The sequence below is a fragment of the Gracilinanus agilis genome, chromosome 2, assembly GCF_016433145.1.
Source record: "Gracilinanus agilis isolate LMUSP501 chromosome 2, AgileGrace, whole genome shotgun sequence".
Classification (NCBI taxonomy): domain Eukaryota; kingdom Metazoa; phylum Chordata; class Mammalia; order Didelphimorphia; family Didelphidae; genus Gracilinanus; species Gracilinanus agilis.
The window spans coordinates 121,485,284-121,503,597 of record NC_058131.1 but is presented as its reverse complement, the minus strand read 5'-3'; positions in this window follow the sequence as shown (position 1 = coordinate 121,503,597).

Sequence of the window (18,314 nt, the reverse complement as noted above, 5' to 3'; positions counted from 1 at the left end):
GTGAGAACAGGATTAGATACAATATCATACCCTTTTTTCTTTTCTGCAACTGGAGACATCTCAAAGTTGCTTTCAGTGAGCTCACAGAAGATAATATTACAACCTAATACATTTATTCAACTTAAAAAAAGTAGTGTAGCATTTCACAAAACATATACTCACCTGCCCACAAACCATGAAAGAGTAGAAACACAGTATTTTGTCCCAATATGGCTTGTTTTTGAACTCCATTCAAAAAGATGAGATAAAAATAGTGATCATGATGATGATATCAAATGACTAAGATACAATGGTGCAATAACAGTATCTTTGATGAAATATATATATATATATACACGTATATATATATACGTGTATATATATATATATAAACTCAAACCAACATTTCAACAGAAAAGCATTGAAAAAATTGCCAAGTCATGTGGATTTATTTATTTGTTTGCTTATTTATTTTTAAACCCTTAACTTCTGTGTATTGGCTCATAGGTGGAAGAGTGGTAAGGGTGGGCAATGGGGGTCAAGTAACTTGCCCAGGGTCATACAGCTGGGAAGTGTCTGAGGTCTGAGGTCATTTGAATCTAGGACCTCCTGACTCTCAATCCACTGCGCTACCCAGCTGCCCTGGATTAATTTATTTTTATTTTTATTTATTTTTATTAATTTATTTTTATTTTATAAAACCCTTACCTTCCATCTTGGAGTCAATACTGTGTATTGGCTCCAAGGCAGAAGAGCAGTAAGGGTAGGAAATGGGGGTTAAGTGACTTGCCCAGGGTCACATAGCTGGAAATTTTCTGAGGCCAAATTTGAACCCAGGACCTCCTGTCTCTAGGCCTGGCTCTCAATCCACTGAGCTGCCTACCTGCCCCCCATGTGGATTCATTTAAAGAAATAGGATTCATGAAAGTAATTCAGATTTGAGTCATAACCAGCAGAAGTTATAAATGAACTAAGTAATCCACCTTTATCAAATACCATAGATTATCAAATGAAAAACTAGAAACTTTACACAATAATATATCACTTCCTCAAAAGTGATTACAAGATGAATAATAATAATTAAAATAGCCAACATAATTTGTACTTATATAACATTTTAATTTGTTTTAATAAAATATGTTCCAAAGAGGAGCCTTGTAGCTCATTATGAACTGTCATAGTCAAACATCAATTCTGCTACTTCCTATTTATGTCATCTTGGACAGGGAAGGAAAATAAAGAAACAAAATTTAATGTGCTTACTATGAGCCAGTCCATATGCTAAAAGCTGGGGATATAAAGACAAATAAAAAGAAAATAATCTCTGTCCTCAAGGAGTCTACATTTTAATGGAGGAAGACAATAAAAAGGCTAGGATGAGAAGGTGTAAAGTTATCCAGTTTTGGTATGCATTTGACATCCAGAAAGTCAAGAACAGGAATAAGAAGGGAGGCAAGATATCCTTGGCCCCTTCATAAAATGGAGACTTCAGAAAGGGCTCACTGGTTGGGAAAAGATTGAGAAGGGATAATTCTACGATGAGCCTGATGAGCAGGCTTCTGGATTACTACAATGACTGAGGACAAGGAGGATGCTGGCACTGACATTGCAATATGGGCATGATTCTGATATCTGGGATGTCAAGAATATTTCCCTCATCTACATGATTAGGAGATTGGACTTGATGAATTTCTAAAGGTCTTTTTGGCTATGAATCTATTCTCATTTTACAGACCAAGAAGCTAAGATTCGAGAAAATTAAGGACTTTGTTCAAGGCCACATGGTTGGTTAGATTACTTTAACCCTGGATAGCAGAAAGAAGTCTACCTGAGATAAAAAAAAAATTGGTTTCAAATAATACTTCAATATATTTGTTGTCTCATGGGTATGATGGATAGGAATATGTCCTTCACTAGGATATATTATCATCTATCTAAACCTTTTTGTCCTATAGGTCTCTTGTCTCTGTCTTTTCATAAATTAACCCAAGAGGTTTCCTTAGAGTAGGAAGTTATTCTTAGGTTCTGTTAATATTTTGTGGATTCTACTGAAATATATAGGTTCCCCTCCACTCCAAATTATACCTCACTTTTGCTACCAATTTGGTCTACTTCATTTTCCAATCATAAACTTTACTGGTGATAAATTATTTGGGACCCTTTAACACATGCACACAACTCATCTTGATTACTCTCCTAAAGCATCCTTATATCCATCATTCCTCTTTCCATTATCTTTTAGGCCACTCATGATTCTTTTGAGAACGTAGTCTGTGACTCATAGTCATACACAGTTACCAGAAGAATATTACTTTTGAAAAGATGGGTTTCTGGTAATAATCAGCATGGAATCATTGAAAATGAAAATAACTGAAAATTCTGGGTACAACTTATTGAATCTTTGTAGTTCTTGCCCAAGATATATTTATGGATGAACTTAATAAGCTACTTATCCAACTGAACATTCTAATCCAGGGATTGGCAACATATGGCTCTTTCTGCAGGAGCCATAAAGTCAATTTTTTTTTTCTGGCACTGTTATAGGAGCATGCACTGTGAGCACTGTACGGCTCTCACGAAATTACATTTTAAAAAATGTGGCGTTTATGGCTCTCACGGCCAGAAAGGTTGCCGACCCCTGGTCTAATCTATTCAATATATACTTGCCAAGAGCCCTCCCAGAGGAATGAGGTCCCATCAAGTCAGTGAAGTTTTGACACAGTCCTACACTGACCCTGCGACCTGAAAATCCGTCCACAGGATGGATGGAAAACCCAATCAAACCCCTCTGTGTGACTCCCTTTTGACCAACACTTTTTATTATTGAAATTATTATGATCTATATCTTTAGGATAGCCTCAAGTCTAATAGAAATCCCCTAATAGAAATCCCCTAACTAATCTATAATAAACCAGCATTTAATGAGTTAATAGTTCATACCCTCAGTAAAATAGCAGAAGTTGCTTTAATCTTTCTCTCTCACTGTCTCAAAAGTCTGAAGGACACAGCATGGTACATCAAAACAAAACACTCTCTCACTTTGTTATTTTTCCACATTGAGCTCAACTCCCAAAATGTAAAAGTTCTCACACTTTTGAAATATGTTGAAGGTCTGTTATCAAAAATAATAATTGGGTAAAATGAGGTCTTGGTAACTTTGAATACTGTTTAGACTAAGTGTAATCTATATGAGAAAAAATTGTGTCCTATATGCCAACTCTTATGGAACTTTTCTAACCTTGAATTCTATATTGTTTTGAATTCAAATATACTTTGTAGAAAAAGCTGGTCTTGAAGAAAAAATATAAAATAAACACAAGCTCAGGGGCTGGTAGAACAGTCATGAGCTAACTTGTTGGATCACTGTTCTCAGTTTTCTGTTTCTTTCTTATCCGCTGATGCCATCAGAGTCTTCCAAAAACCTATTGGTGCAGGGGCGGGACTTCCACATATACTCTTCATCCATTTTGATTTTCCTTTTTGGATGACTGGACAAATCTTTTAAAAAATGAAATAGATATCATTAAAAGTCCCTATAGTGAATGGTTGACAAATTGTGGTATATGATGGTGATGGAATACTATTGTAATGGTGAACTGCTTGATTTTTATAAAAACTGGAAGGACCTACACAAACTGATATGGAGTGAAATGAACAGAACCAGGAGAACATTATACACAGTAATTGAAATATTGTGGGGCAATCAGATGAAATAGACTTTGCTACTAATAGCAATGCAATGATCCAGGACAATACTGAGGGACATATGAGAAAGAACGCTATCCACATCTAGAGAAAGAACTGTGGGAGTAGAAATGTAGAAGAAAAACATATGATTTATCACTTGTTTATATGAGTATATGATTTGGGGTTTTGGTTTTAAAAGATTACTCGATTACTAAAAAGAATAATATGGAAATAGGTTTTCAGTGATAATACATATATAACCCAATGGAATTGCTTGTCAGCTCTGGGAGAAGGGGAGGGACAGAGAAGGGAGGGAACATGAATAATATAACCATGGAAAAATATTTTTAAAGTAAAATTATATTTTTAAAAAACCCCTATAGTGTTCTGGTACTAAATATCATCAATATAGTGATACAAAATTTGTCTTGAACAAAGTACAATTGGAACATGAGTCACAGAGAAATATAGTCATATAATTTTAGTTTTGGAAGGAATCACTGTGTTCATCTAGTCCAGTTTATGAAATGAATCCCTAAATTGTAATGCTGGATAAGTGTTACCCAGGATTTCCTTGAAGACCTCCATCAAATAGAGCCTATTGTAAGGATAAGTGATAAGGCATGGGGAGAAATTCATAGATTGTCTTTAAGAGGAAAGGAGGAGAATTTAGATACAAACCCTGGGAGAAGTTTCTGGAAGGAGAGGAGGATCTTGGGAGTTGACTATTTGTAACTGTCATTCCTGATCTAGCTTTCCACTGAGCTGGAAGGAGGATCTTTGCTCTGCATCTCCTTGGAAGAACTAATCTTGTGGAAAGATTAGGGATTCCTGGGTTGGAGAATTGTCTTGGAGTAGACTGCCTTTTCCCTGGAGTACAGAGATCAACCTGCCTGAGATCAACCGTTCAGAGATCAACTTGGCTAAGGTAATCCCAAGGGTTTTGTCACCTGGGACTCTGGGTTACGTAGGAAGCCAACCCCAGGCTTGAGAGGGGATTCAGGCTAACAGTGAGTCCTGTCTCCTCTGCCTTCTTAAAGACAATCTGGGTAGTTAGATTAGCAGATAGTCAGATAGCATTTGGGGTTTTAGATAAGAGCAGGGAGTGACTAGGCAGGACCTATAGAAGAAAGGAAGGGTAACCTCTCTCTAGGTGTGTAGAAATTGGGTTTAGTCTAGATTTGTAGTGTTAGCATCCTATCTACCCTTTTCTCTTACTCCAATCATCAAAATAAACTTGGTTTCTAGAGCCCAAGGGTTTTGTGTTTTACTGGCCTTGGGGAGGTCCCTAGGTGGGTGTTTCTCATCTCCCACCCATCTAGACCAGTGATTCCCAAAGTGGGTGTTACCGCCCCCTGGTGGGTGCTGCATCAATCCAGAGAGGTGGTGATGGCCACAGGTGCATTTATTTTTCCTATTAATTGCTATTAAAATTTTAAAAAAATTAATTTCCAGGGAGCTAAGTAATATTTTTTCTGGAAAGGGAGTGATAGGCCAAAAAAATTTGGGAACCACTGATCTAGACCTTTCCCAAACAATCTACCTCCATTTGGAGGTAGCTATCTCTTTTACTATCACCTTAGGATAACCCATTCCACCTTTGGAGAACTCTGATTGTTAGGAATTTTCCCCATGACATTAAGCCTAAATTTTCTTTTTGAAAACTTCCTCACATTACTCTTGGTTTAGACCTTTGAGAGCAAACTGAATAAAATTCTATCTCTCTTTAGTAAGGCAACCCCTCAAATACTTGAAAATAGGTATAAGGTAAGATCTAGTCCTTCCCTTCTCTAAGGTCCATTCCATTCTATTTATAGGTTCTAAAGATGCTTATTTTTGAAGCAGAAAAATGCATAAAGTAAATTATCTGATACTTGTTGACTAGTTTGAGGGATAATATTTGGCATACATTTTTTGTTGTGTTTTATAATATGATCAGCCGGTATTTTTGTGTTGCTCCTTTTGGGCTACCTCCACAACTCAGCACCCATGAGTTTGCAGTTTGGATTGATTACTACTCCCATGGACTTCAAGGGAATAGATGGGGTCTCGGCCCATTTTATTTTGGATCACAATCCCCAAGATTCCATTGGTGAGTTGAAGAGTAGACACAATAAATTAAAAAAAAAACTATATCCCCCCAATTCTGTATACTATAAGCAAAAGCATATATTAAGATGACATATGAAGATTAGTAGCTACAAAACATCCCCTCAATAAATCTGAGAGAGAGAGAGAGAGAGAGAGAGAGAGAGAGAGAGAGAGAGAGAGAGAGAGAGAGAGAATGAATATTCCTTCTCTTCCTTCTCTAAGAAGTGAATAATTGATTCCCTTTCAAAGTCTAGATTCTTCTTTCACTGCTGGCTCTTATCTGGTGTTATTGCAGATAAAATATTAGCTTCTTAAAGATCACCTGGATGTATGGCGAGTTTTTTCCTTAGCCAGGGACCATATTCCCCTTCCAAATAAATCAGACATTTTCTACACTTTTGTAGATGATTAAAGAGGAAGCAATTCTCTTTATACTTAGTTTAACACCTCAATACCTTTTCCTTACTCTTTGTGATTATAGCCTTGTCTGATCTCACTTTTTCTCAAAAATGATTGGGCATTTCTAGATTATAAGAGATATTATAAAATCATTATTTACATGTTTTGTAAGATTCAAGATCTCAGCAGTGTTGGTATTCTCTACTGATATGGTTGAAAATCTTTCCATCCTTATGTGTTGGAAAAAGAAATAATCACTATATGCCTAGTATTCTCCGGGTAAGAGTCTCTCATTTTAGCTAGGTTAGTTCTCTCTTCATCACTGGGCTTGCAATATAAGCATTTCCAGATTGTTAAGACCTGGCTGAGCTTGTGCTATTCTAGCATAGCTTTTAAGAACTCAGGGTGATCTCCACACCTCAATGAAGAAGCAAAATGAAATGGTGGAAGTGGACTATATTGATAACAACAAAAAATTAGATAAAAAGCAGAGCAAAATGGTACCCTGAATATTCTTCTTGACAAAATATAATAGCTATGCCCAAGAAAAAGGAAGAGGTAAGCTTCTAATGACCTTGTTTATTGTTGTTGATAACTATCAATAAACCTTTTTTCTTCTTTACTAACATGTTACACTCTCTTATCTTCATTAAAGGCATTCCTTTCCAGAACCTCATTTTAACAAACTATCCAATCTTCACAGATTTCTACTGAGAGGTAGGTTGGCATACTGAGTGAATTAGGAGAATATCAAACTTGAATTTTGTTCTTGAGATATGTCTCTCTAGGCAAGCTATATAATAACTCCTTGAAGCCTCAGTTTTCTCACTTGTAAAATGGGCATAATAATATCTGTGGTAGCTACCCTTCAAGGTTGTCGTATCAAATGTGATAATGTGTTTACAGCATAAATGCCAGCTATTATTATTGTTGCTGTTATTATTATCTGAGAAATGGTGACATTAGACCTCACTGCCTAGAGAACTTTGATTTTCCCTATGTTCTTTAATCGTTTTATTTAATAATTTTCAACAATTAAATATTCAAAATCACCCAATAATAAAGAAAGATTTTGCTTCTATATTATCTTATTGGTGCCTTCTTTTCATAGTATAAGAGTCTCCATTAGTAATGACTTTGGTTAGTTGTTAATGGACCAATCCCAGTCAGATTCATGTCCTATATTACTGTTAACTCTAATTCCAGATAGATAAACCATTGGCAAGCATTAACCTATGGAGCTCTAGCCTTTATCTCATTTATCTTTTAAAGATAAGTAGTGTTGTTTTAGATATAAGAAATGTAAATACAGAGAAATGGAATGACCATCAGTTTATTTAGGGGAATTTTGCTTTCTCTAACTACTGCTTTTAATTGTTCTTTTTCTTCAAATTATTTCAAATAATAGTCATTTTAATCTAAAAAGAACTAGAGTATTACTAACCTAATCTCTATAGTACCTTTATGGAATAAACATCATTATTCTAATTTTACTTATCGATAAACTGAGTTATAATGGTTAAACTTCTTATCCAGCCTTCTCACTTGGCTGCCTTCTCAGCCATGCCCCAGGAATCTCATTATTGACATAACCTTATCATCCTATAAGATTTCTGATTAGAAGATGGGGACATGAACTCCAAACCTCCATTTAAGATGCAGACATCACCTTATTTCTCACTGGGCTATACTACCTTGGGACTTCTCTGACTGACTTCTTCACCCTTTTCCTTCCCCCATCCTACCTCAGCTTCCTTTTGTGTGCTGGCTTCCCCTATTAGATTTAAATTCCTTGAAATTAGGGTTTGTCTTTTTTTTTTTTTTTAATTCATATTGTATCCTGAGAACTTAACTACAGTATCTGGCACATAGTAGGTGCTTAATAAATGTTTATTATTAACCAAGGAATGGCTCTCTTGGTCCCTAGCCTATCATGTGAGTCCAGTATAGTTAACCTCAGGGTTTTGTTTTGGTTTTTTTTTTTTTAATGTGAATTTACTGAACCACAGAGTGAGATGGGATTAACATCAGCAAACAAGGCATCTTAAAAAAATAGATACTGAGTTTTATAAATTGTATATTCAGTGGGGCTTGAAACACTGTTAGCACAATGAATGATCTGGGTCTTGAAGCCAAGAAAATCAATTTTATTTAAACTCCAGCAAATAGTCTCTCTCTTGCTCTCCTAAGCTAACAAATCACATTGACCCTCTCCTTAAAAAAATAAGTATTTGGATAGAACTATTGTTTGGTTTTAGGTTTATTACCTTAGCTGGATGATGCACCATCCATTTAAAAATGGGAGTGTTAGGACTGTCTCGCCAAACTGGCACTCTAAGTGGCTGAGGCTTCCTTAGCACTAATGCCAGCTTCACTATGGATGAGGCATTTCTTTTTGCTTTCAGAGGTGAATGGAAAGGATCAGCAGCTACCCAGGAAGGATAAATGTATTATCCCATGGTCCCCCATTACTTACTCCACAGAGAGCCTACATTACCATAGGAATAAATCGTTTGTTGTTTCTTTAAGGCCCCTGCTTTTATTTGATATTACTCATTTTAACTCCTTATTTGCTTTGTGGAGACCTCTAGCATTTTCTAAGGAGAGGAAAAGAAATCAATTTTCCTTGGTTTCACTGACACAAAATAGCAAACCAAGAGGCTTATTCTTCTTCTCCTCCACAATCTTTCTTTCTTTTCTTTCTCTCTTTCTTTTTCTTTCTCTCCCTTTTCTTCCTTCCTTCCTTCCTTCCTTCCTTCCTTCCTTCCTTTCTTCCTTCCTTCCTTCCTTCCTTCCTTTCTTCCTTTCTTTCTTTCTTTCTTTCTTTCTTTCTTTCTTTCTTTCTTCTTTTCTTCCTTTCTTCCTTTCTTCCTTTCTTCCTTTCTTTTCTTCCTTTCACTAAAACATCCATTTCTGTGCCACAACTGAGTGAAACTGCTGAGTTGGTCAAGGCAGTAAATTGAACTGGTCCTTTTACCTCTAGAAAATATTAAAGCATCCTTCTGCCACCGAGCTGGCACACATTGCAGGATCAACTACTACCATTAACGGGAAGGAAGGAAAATACATTATCACTCCAGTGCTGTCATTAATCCCAGGGGGTTTCACTGTGAACTACAGTATTCAGAAGAGCCAGTCAAGGAGGGAGTGGGTTAAAGGAGAAAGAGAGATGTGGAGGTACTTTAAAATTTTTTGCTTTAAAAGAATGACTAAAATTTTGGAGACCTGGAAAGAGTTAGGGAATACAACTTGCAGGTAAAAACCAACTGCTTTTTTTTTTTTTTCTTTAGAAGTAAGTTAAAGAACACATCCTTCCTTTATTTGTCAGGTACAGATTGGAAAGCAACAGTCTTGAGCACTTTAAATGACTTCATCAAATCAATACTAGAGGATCTGAAATCTGTCAAAAAAAGATCTCATTATCTTAAACCTAAAGATTTAGATTTTGTGCCCAGGAAAGCTTCAGAGATAATTTTCTTTAGGGTTTTTTTTTCATACCAGCTTTGTGAATGAAGTCATTTTCAGTGTGTCCCTTCTTTTCTTACTATGCATTTTTAAACTTCATTTTAAATAAAATATTTGCAATTATAGCAATAAAATGACTAAAGATATAAGAGAATAACAAAATTGTTCAAAATGCTTTCCATATATTATTCTCATGATTCCCAGGCAAATAAAGGATATTTTGTTGATTTCACAAATGGAAAGCTGGAAACAGGATGGCAAAATGATTTGCTTTAGGCCACAGAAAAAGATTCAAGATTGAAAAAGAGGTACTTCTGGCTCATGATGGATGCAGTTGTGCCCCATCTCCTTCCTCATTCTTGCTTAGCCAAACTGGTTGCATACAGTGTGAGCCAGTAACTAAAAGAAGGTGTAATCATTTTGATCTGTGTCTTCACAGTCTGTTTACAGTTCTGATTCTATTGTGTATCATATTGGATAAGCAGATCCCTGATGAATTCAAAGTCAGTAAGTTAGTTCCTGGATCTGTAGCAGGCCCTTGTTAATGAGGTTATATACATCTTGCAGGTTAGTCATCCTTCCCGTTTCTGCCCTCTCCCCAGCCCACAGTGAATTTTCTAATTTTGCTTCAGAATCACTCCCACTTTGGCAATGGGGATTAAAAAAAAAATAAAACGAGATAAATGTAACTTAAAAGTTAATATATCATAATTCAAATAATATGACACTATTCTACAGTTCTTACAGATGATGTTTTCCCTATGAAAAATTTCAGTGCTTTCTTACATTATTTTTAAAAACATTTAAGCAATCATTCAGATAATCAGCCATCATTGCTGTGAAATTCTATCAAAGTGTACTCCATGCTTGAACTTCTATGTGTGGGCCCATTTTGTCAATCAGATAAAATTTCCGCGACTCTTTCCTAGAGGCATGAGTGGTTAACTTGATCTTTCTGCACTGCAAAAGATTTTGTGCTACAAATCATTTTTCATAAAAGCTCTTTATTGTGTGTGCTGGGAGAACTCCAGACAGACTCTTTGTGAAAAAGAGCTTCAAGGTTGTTTTCTTTCCTTGGTTGCCTCAGATGAAATGAAAATTCCTTGTAATCCTGACAAACCAACAGAACATTAAAGGAAGAGGCAAAAACTGACACAGGGGAAATAAGCATCTTGACACACAAAGGTGTTATTCCTAATGAACAGCCAGGCAATCAAAAAAAAAAAAGTGTGTGTGGGGGGGTGGTCTGGAGTAGGGAGCTGAAAACTCTGATCTGGATTTATCTTGCCTTAAACTTAAAATGGCTCTTGAATGTCTTGGAAATCTCTGATTTTCACATGGAAAGCAGAGCACTAGTATCCAAGGTTTCCACCCAAAATGTAAAATGCTTGCCAAACCAGCCCCTTCTTTATTTCTGTCAGAGGTGATCAGTTTTCCAAAGAGCCCCTACTAGAACTCAAACCAAAATGAAGAGACTTTGCTCTGAGAAAGCACTAGGTGGTGCCCCTTTTCTATCTCTGTGATAGAGCTAGATTTCCCAAGAGAGGTGCTCCTGGGAAGCTCAGCAAGCCCCAGGCATAGACAGTGGGCTCTCCTTGTCTGGTAGGATGGCTGGGAGCAAACCTGGTACTCTATGCAATGCTTCTTTAGAATATATGTATGAAGCCATCACATTTGAGCTAGGAGTTAGCTGCAGTTTGGGGGAGAAAAAGGGGATATGAATGATATTAAGGACAAGGAGTGAACCCCGAAGATTCTATGATTCACAGAAAGCAAAGTTAAAAATCTGCTCTAAAAGGATTTTAAAAAGGGAGAAAAAGAAACAAAACACCCAATGGGGCCTCTGTAAATCTGTACCACTAAGTAAATCTTATTGCAATATGTTTTCCAACATGAACTGCTGCTAGCTCATGAAGATAATTCAGTTAACATGTTAATTTTATTATTTTGCTTTCACCATCCCTGTTCAAGATGCCTGAGAAAGTGAAGCTTAAGCTTAAATTTCAGCTTCTCTCTAGCCTGAAATAATTCTTTGTAGTGTGGAGTATGGCAAATACTAAGATTCTGCATGCCCTAACTTGGCCCTCCGTACCCCCTGTTTGAAGGTGGATTTATACCATTGGGTTTATTTCTTTTTTTAAAAAAAATCTTGTTAGGCACGCTTAACAGATTGTTGCTTTGTGTGCTAGGAGCACAGATAACTGGTTAAAGGGATGTTTTCCAGGGTTGCTTTATTCCGGCACTATGCCCATCAGTTCTGATTTAGACAGTAGATCCATTTAGAAAGTTTTTGTTCTAGTAGAGGTCTAGTGACAGCAAGCAGAGATAATCGTGACATTGAAACAAATGAAGAGAAAAAAAGAACATATCTATCACTTTCTAATGAAAACATCTGAGCTGCCCGCCCATTCATTATCTAGTCCCTGAAATTTGGCTGGATTGAGGCTCTTTCTTGAATATGTTAATTTGAGTTGGAGGCTGTCAAGAAAATAGTTTCTCCAAGTCCCAAAGCAAGCTCTCCCAGCAAAACCTGAATCTTATTTTGCTGGTTTAGAATCAAATTCCCTAAGTTGGAAAATTAAATCTATTACTTGCTTTAAAAAATTCAAATAGGGAGAGAAGCTTTAATATAAAACTGAAAAAATGATTCCCCGGCTCAAGGTGCCCCGTCATATGTCACGACATGTGGCAGGTTGACTGCTCATTAATTCTATTTATATCAGTATGATAATCCACCCCACTGAGTACACATGTGTTAAAATATTCATAAATTATGTTTAGTATGAGCAGATATACATTAAATGCCAAAAGAAGATCATTATTTAAGGACAAAACTAGTCGACAATCAAACAAGCATACCCCATTTTACTGAAAGTCCAGGATATTATATATTATCAAGCTCACATTAATTGCCTTTCATTTCAAGTTCATCATCACACGTGTTTATCTTTGATTTGTTAACCGTGCAAAGGACATAGCTCTCACTAAAAGAAATAGATTTGGAAAATGAAAGATGCTCTGTAATCTCAAACTAATAAGAACATACTAGAAATAAAATATCCAAATTGAAGAGTACCTCTGGCTTCCAAAGATTGTAAATGTATCATTAAGAAAAAAAGCTTGAACTCTACCACAGGTATAAATCAAATCACTTGGAGTTTTATGAAAATCATAGACCAAGTTAATAAATCAAAAGAATTGTTGGTAAAGCACGATACATCTTGGTGATTTTTAACTTATTATCTTTATTTGGAGATGAGTAATCACAAGATGTATACGTATAAGAGCCTTTTAATTGTAAGAACTTCATGGCTTGAAATCATTTATAGACTAAAAACATACTCTATCTGAGAGCTGAAAGCAACAAATCCAAATGGAACTTGGTGAACTTATATTTCGAATGATTTCAAGATCAAGGTGAGCATTTCTTAGATAAGCAGTCAGAACAACAACAAGACCAAGTTGAAAAGGTCCAATTCCTCACCTTACAAAATGAGCCAAGTAGGTTATAAACAATATATTTTACCACTTATATTACCGTAATCTGAAACTATGAAACTTTTCGAATTGTTAATTTCATGCAAAATGGATAAAGATAATTCAATTAAATTAAGCTAGGACAAACATGTCGATATGTGATTTCAGACACATTTCAGGAAAACAAATTTTAAACTTTCCAAACTTTGATCATCATTGGAAATGTGTATTTTGTTGTTATTCAGGAAGAAAAAACAAATGATGAAAAAAAAAAAAACAACAGTAGGAAACTTTTAAACTTCACTCACCACTAAATTGCACTCGGATGAAAGAAAGCTACCAGGTCCTTGTAAAGAATAAAGGATTGTTTTGGAGAGACAGCCTTTCATATTACAGAATGAAGCCGGGGCTCACAGCAGCAGTGAAGCCAGCGTACCATCCTCACACATATGTTTTTGAGAAAACTTTCTGACTTGGTGAGTCTTTGTAAATAATTTTGGAGGCAAGAGCTATTTTTTCTTACTTGAGAGTTAGACAGAATCACCGTGGTTTTTTAATCTGGAAAGAAAAATAAAATATGTGGCCCTCTTCATTTTTCTTTTCTTTATAGACTTCTCTAGCTTATCTACTTTTTAAACATCAACTCATTTTTATTATATGGAATCGTAGAGTACATATCTTTTTTTTTTTTTTTGAGATTCATTTATTCTGATATTCTTTATTTCTTATATTAAACTAAGCACTGTGACATTTTTACCGACCATTTCTTTAAAAATCCTGGGATATTGTTTTAAAGACACATAGATACACAGGCACATACACACAGAGAGACCCTCTCATTAAGCCTTCTGAAAAGTTTGATATGTACTTTCATGTAAATCTTGGCCTCGGTACAGAAGTGCCTCACAATCATTTTCATCTGAGATTTGAACATATTGGAAGAACTAGAGCAAGGCTTTCTTTTATCCTGTCATTTTTTTTTCCCTTGGAAATGATGAGCATATGGCAACCACCCTCACTGGATTCTCAAACAACAGGAGGGACCTGATTTCGATTCCTACATCCTGTCATCAGTGACTCCCATGATATTTTGCTCTTGCAAGGCTAAAGATGTGATTCGCATTTGCCATAAGGACAGAGCTTAATGCGATGCCATTTTACCACAGGAGCCCTCCATCAGTTAATTAAACATGATATAAATCACCACATGTATTTGTAGAGTAAGATGAATATGGCCAAGTCAAAGGAATGAGGAATCTTTGCCAGCGTGTAAGAGTGTGAAGCCCCCATTGGAAGATTACCCCTTTGGAAACCCAATCTGCTGGAGTAGGCTTTGTTGGCTTAATCCCTCAGACGGCTTTATGTAACTCGAAACCTGGAGCTGTCATCTTTAGCCAAAATTTCAGCCATAACTTCCTCAGCTTTCACCCAATCATTTAAATCAGCATTCACAATGCTTAACAAAGATCAAGCCTTTCAGCAGACCACAGGGCTGCTTCTTTACCACCTGGGACTCCAGGAACATGTTTAATAAATATTTCATTTTGTTTTAACACGAAGACTCCTCCCTCCCACCCTACTCTCCGTATCTTTTTCTTTTCCTGGGGAACCAAGGGATACCCCCAAGCAGCACATTCCTTCACTGTGGTCAGTGAAGTTTATAGCCTTAATAAAAGAATTCCGCCCCCCACCCCACTTTCCATCCCCCACTCCCATGCCAGGGAGTCTTGTTAAAGTAGAGGAGTGATAGAAACACAAGATAGGTGCTTTGGGAAGATCAAAGTCCCACCTCAAGACAGCTCCGTAGGAATCTCGAGTTCTCTTTGAAAAGTGCTCAGTTTACAAAGTATAAAGGTATTAAACCCCAGGAAAAAAAAAAAAAAAGAAAGAAAGGTCATGTTCAAATAATGTTAAAAGTCTGACGGTAGTTAATATGGGATCCACTTTAGCCACTCTTTGTGTATTATTCCTAATATCTATTCACAGCATACCTATAATAGCTCCAAAGGAACCATTATGCTCTGAAGACGTACGCATATGATGGATCCTTAATACCAAATACATTACCTACTCAGTAGGTATGTTTTAACCTCAATATCTTGGCTCAGGGGGAGGGGTGGGAAAATGGCCTGTAAATTTCTTTGGGGAAAAAAAAATAACCCTGCAGCTTGCCCGGGCCTTAGATGCTATCCCTCACTCAGTGGGAACACTGGAGACTTTATGTTTCACACAGGAGGAAGAATTAATGCCTCAAATTCTTGCCTGACCTATGATGTCCCCCTTTCCCCTACTCAAGGGGCACCAGCATCTGCCATTTCAGTCCACTTGAAGCCAACTGGTGCATAGGCTACCATCCATTCTGTACCACAGTTGTAAAAATTGCTCATTTTAAAAGGATTCATTTTTATGCATTTTAAATTTCCTACTAAATCCATTGATGTAAAAAAATCACTATATATGTAATATATACATATATATATATATAATTTTTTTGGTTATACTATAGCCATGGTGTGAGACATATTTTAATTTTAATTTTGAATATTTTCCCATAGTTACACATTTCATGTTCTTTCCCTCTCCCCCAAACCCACCTAAACCTATTATAGTTGGACTAGAGTTATCATTTAGTGAGACTTTTTTTTTTGAGGGAGGTGGCAGTATTATTTTCTATGATTTCATCATGGTGGAGAATTCTTGATTAAGCTTGTCTGTAACTTGGAGATGAGTATTGCTTAAGACAATGAGAAATTAAGTGATATAACTGTAGTCATACAACTAAAATCTGTCAGATGCAGGATTTGTATTGATACCAAGGCTAGCTCTCTAATAACCATCCTGATCCTTGGTTTTGAGTAGCATTGGTTACTATCAGAGAATCATAACTCAGCCTTTGTGGTTATGATGATTATTTGGATGACAAAGGATATTGCTGGGTTGTCTTTTATGGGAATAAAAAAATAAGAACTTTAGGAAACCATAAAAATGATATTTTCATTCAGAAGAACATTGTACACAGAGACCAATACACTGTGGTAAAATCAAATGTAATGGACTTCTGTACCAGCAGCAATACAATGACCCAGAACACCTCTGAGGGATTTATGGAAAAGATGCTACCCACATTCAGAGGAAGGACTGCAGGAGAGGAAACATATAAGAAAAACAGCTTCTTGAATGCATGGGTTGAGGCGGACATGATTGGGGATGCAGACCCGAAACTACCACACCAATGCAACTAACAACAATTTGGAAATAGGTTTTGATCAATAACACATGTTAAAACCAGTGGAAATGTGCATCGGTCATGGGTGGGGGAAGGGCGGGGGGTGAAGGGGAAAGTAGGAGCATGACTCATGTAACCATGATAACTTTTCTAAAAAATGAATATTAATAAATGTAAAAAAATTAAAAAAACATAAAAATGATATTTTTAGTATATAACGCAAAAAGCATTAGAAATATATTTTCTATTTGTATTATGAATAAAATTTCTCTTAGGCACAGTTTTAATTTATCAAAGTTTCCCACCACAGGGGTTTATTCAATGGTCCTCTGATTATTACTGTCAGGGAAGATGTCACACAGGTAAACACAGGCTAGCCAAAAGTGTATGTCACTGTCATTGAGAATGTCTATCATAGAAATCAAATCAAAGAAAGGTTCCCAGTGCATGGTGACATCCTCCGGGTGCTCTTGTGTGTAGATGACACTATGCTGACAACAGAGCTTCCTAACGTGAGCCACCATCACTGAGAAGAGTGACTGACAGGAAAAACCAAGTGGATGAAGAGTGACTGATGTCCAGAACAAAATATGTAGAATAGACCATCAAAAGGATGCATGTAACCATGTGCACACACATGTGCTATATAAAAATTATACATGTACACATGTGTACACATATATATTTGCATATGATATATTTCAAAGATGTATATGTGTGTGTGTATATATATATATATATACACATTCACATACACATCAACACACACATTTTTTTTGGAAACACAATAAAATTGTGTAGGTAGATAATGAACTGAGTCCAGAACTAAATAGTATGAGGAGATCAGGCTAGAGTAGATTTGGTCAATCTGTCTTCAATGATACCCTGATTGTTTCTTGGACAACAGTAATCTTGGGTGATAATATTTGGCAACCAATCACAAATAATAATTTTTAAGCAATGAAGGAAATGAAAAATATGGGTTACCCAAAGGGCAAAGGAGAGACAAATAGTAGCTATTTCTAATGCCAAGATACCAAGAAAAGGTGTGATAAAAGATACCATTTAAGAAGTGTATTACCAGGAAAGGATATAGACCTGTCATCTAATGAGAATGGGTGGCTCAATGGATAGAGTGCCCAGTTTGGAGTTAGGAAGACCTAGGTTCAAATCTTACTAGCTGTGTGACCCTGGGTAAGTCATGTAACCCTATTTGCCTCTGTTTCCTCATCTATAAAATAAGCTGGATAATGAAATGGCAAAGCATTCCAGTTTCTTTGCAAAGAAGATCCCAAAAGGGTCATATGTGACTGAAAAGACTAAGTAACAACAAAATCTTTGCATTGCAATGGTGGGCAACTTGGAGAAGAAGCAGACAAAATAATAGCGATAACTAATATTTATATAGAGCTTTATTATCTCACTTCCTCCTCACAACAACCCTGAGAAGTATAGGTGCTATTATAATCCTTATTTTACAGTTGTGGTAATTGAGGGAGACAGAAGTTAAGTGACTTACCCAGGGTCATTACAGCTAGTAAGTGTAAAAGATCAGACTTGAACTCGTGTTCTTCTGATTGTGGATCTAGCTTCCTATCTGCCCAAATCTCCATAAGATGAGTCAATTGGCATGGTTTATGAACTCACTCACTAGAATGACTAAGATCATATCACTAAGATTAGCAATTCATCAAACAATTAAAATTCTTAATATATAGTACACAGTAAATGTACTCGGGCTAAGACTTTGCTTCAGTCTGGAAAAAAGCGGGCAAGGTATTGATAAGAAAGCTACCAAATACATCAATTATGATACTGAATTTTTGATATTTGAAACTTTTGTTGTACAAATTAATTAACTTTGAAGAATGCATTGATTGAATAACAACCTTAAATTTATTCCATGGGATCCATTTTAAATGAAATGTTTTAACTGTGATCTTTCAATGTAATGGAAGAACCAGCGGATAGGCTAGTGAAGAGACTTGGA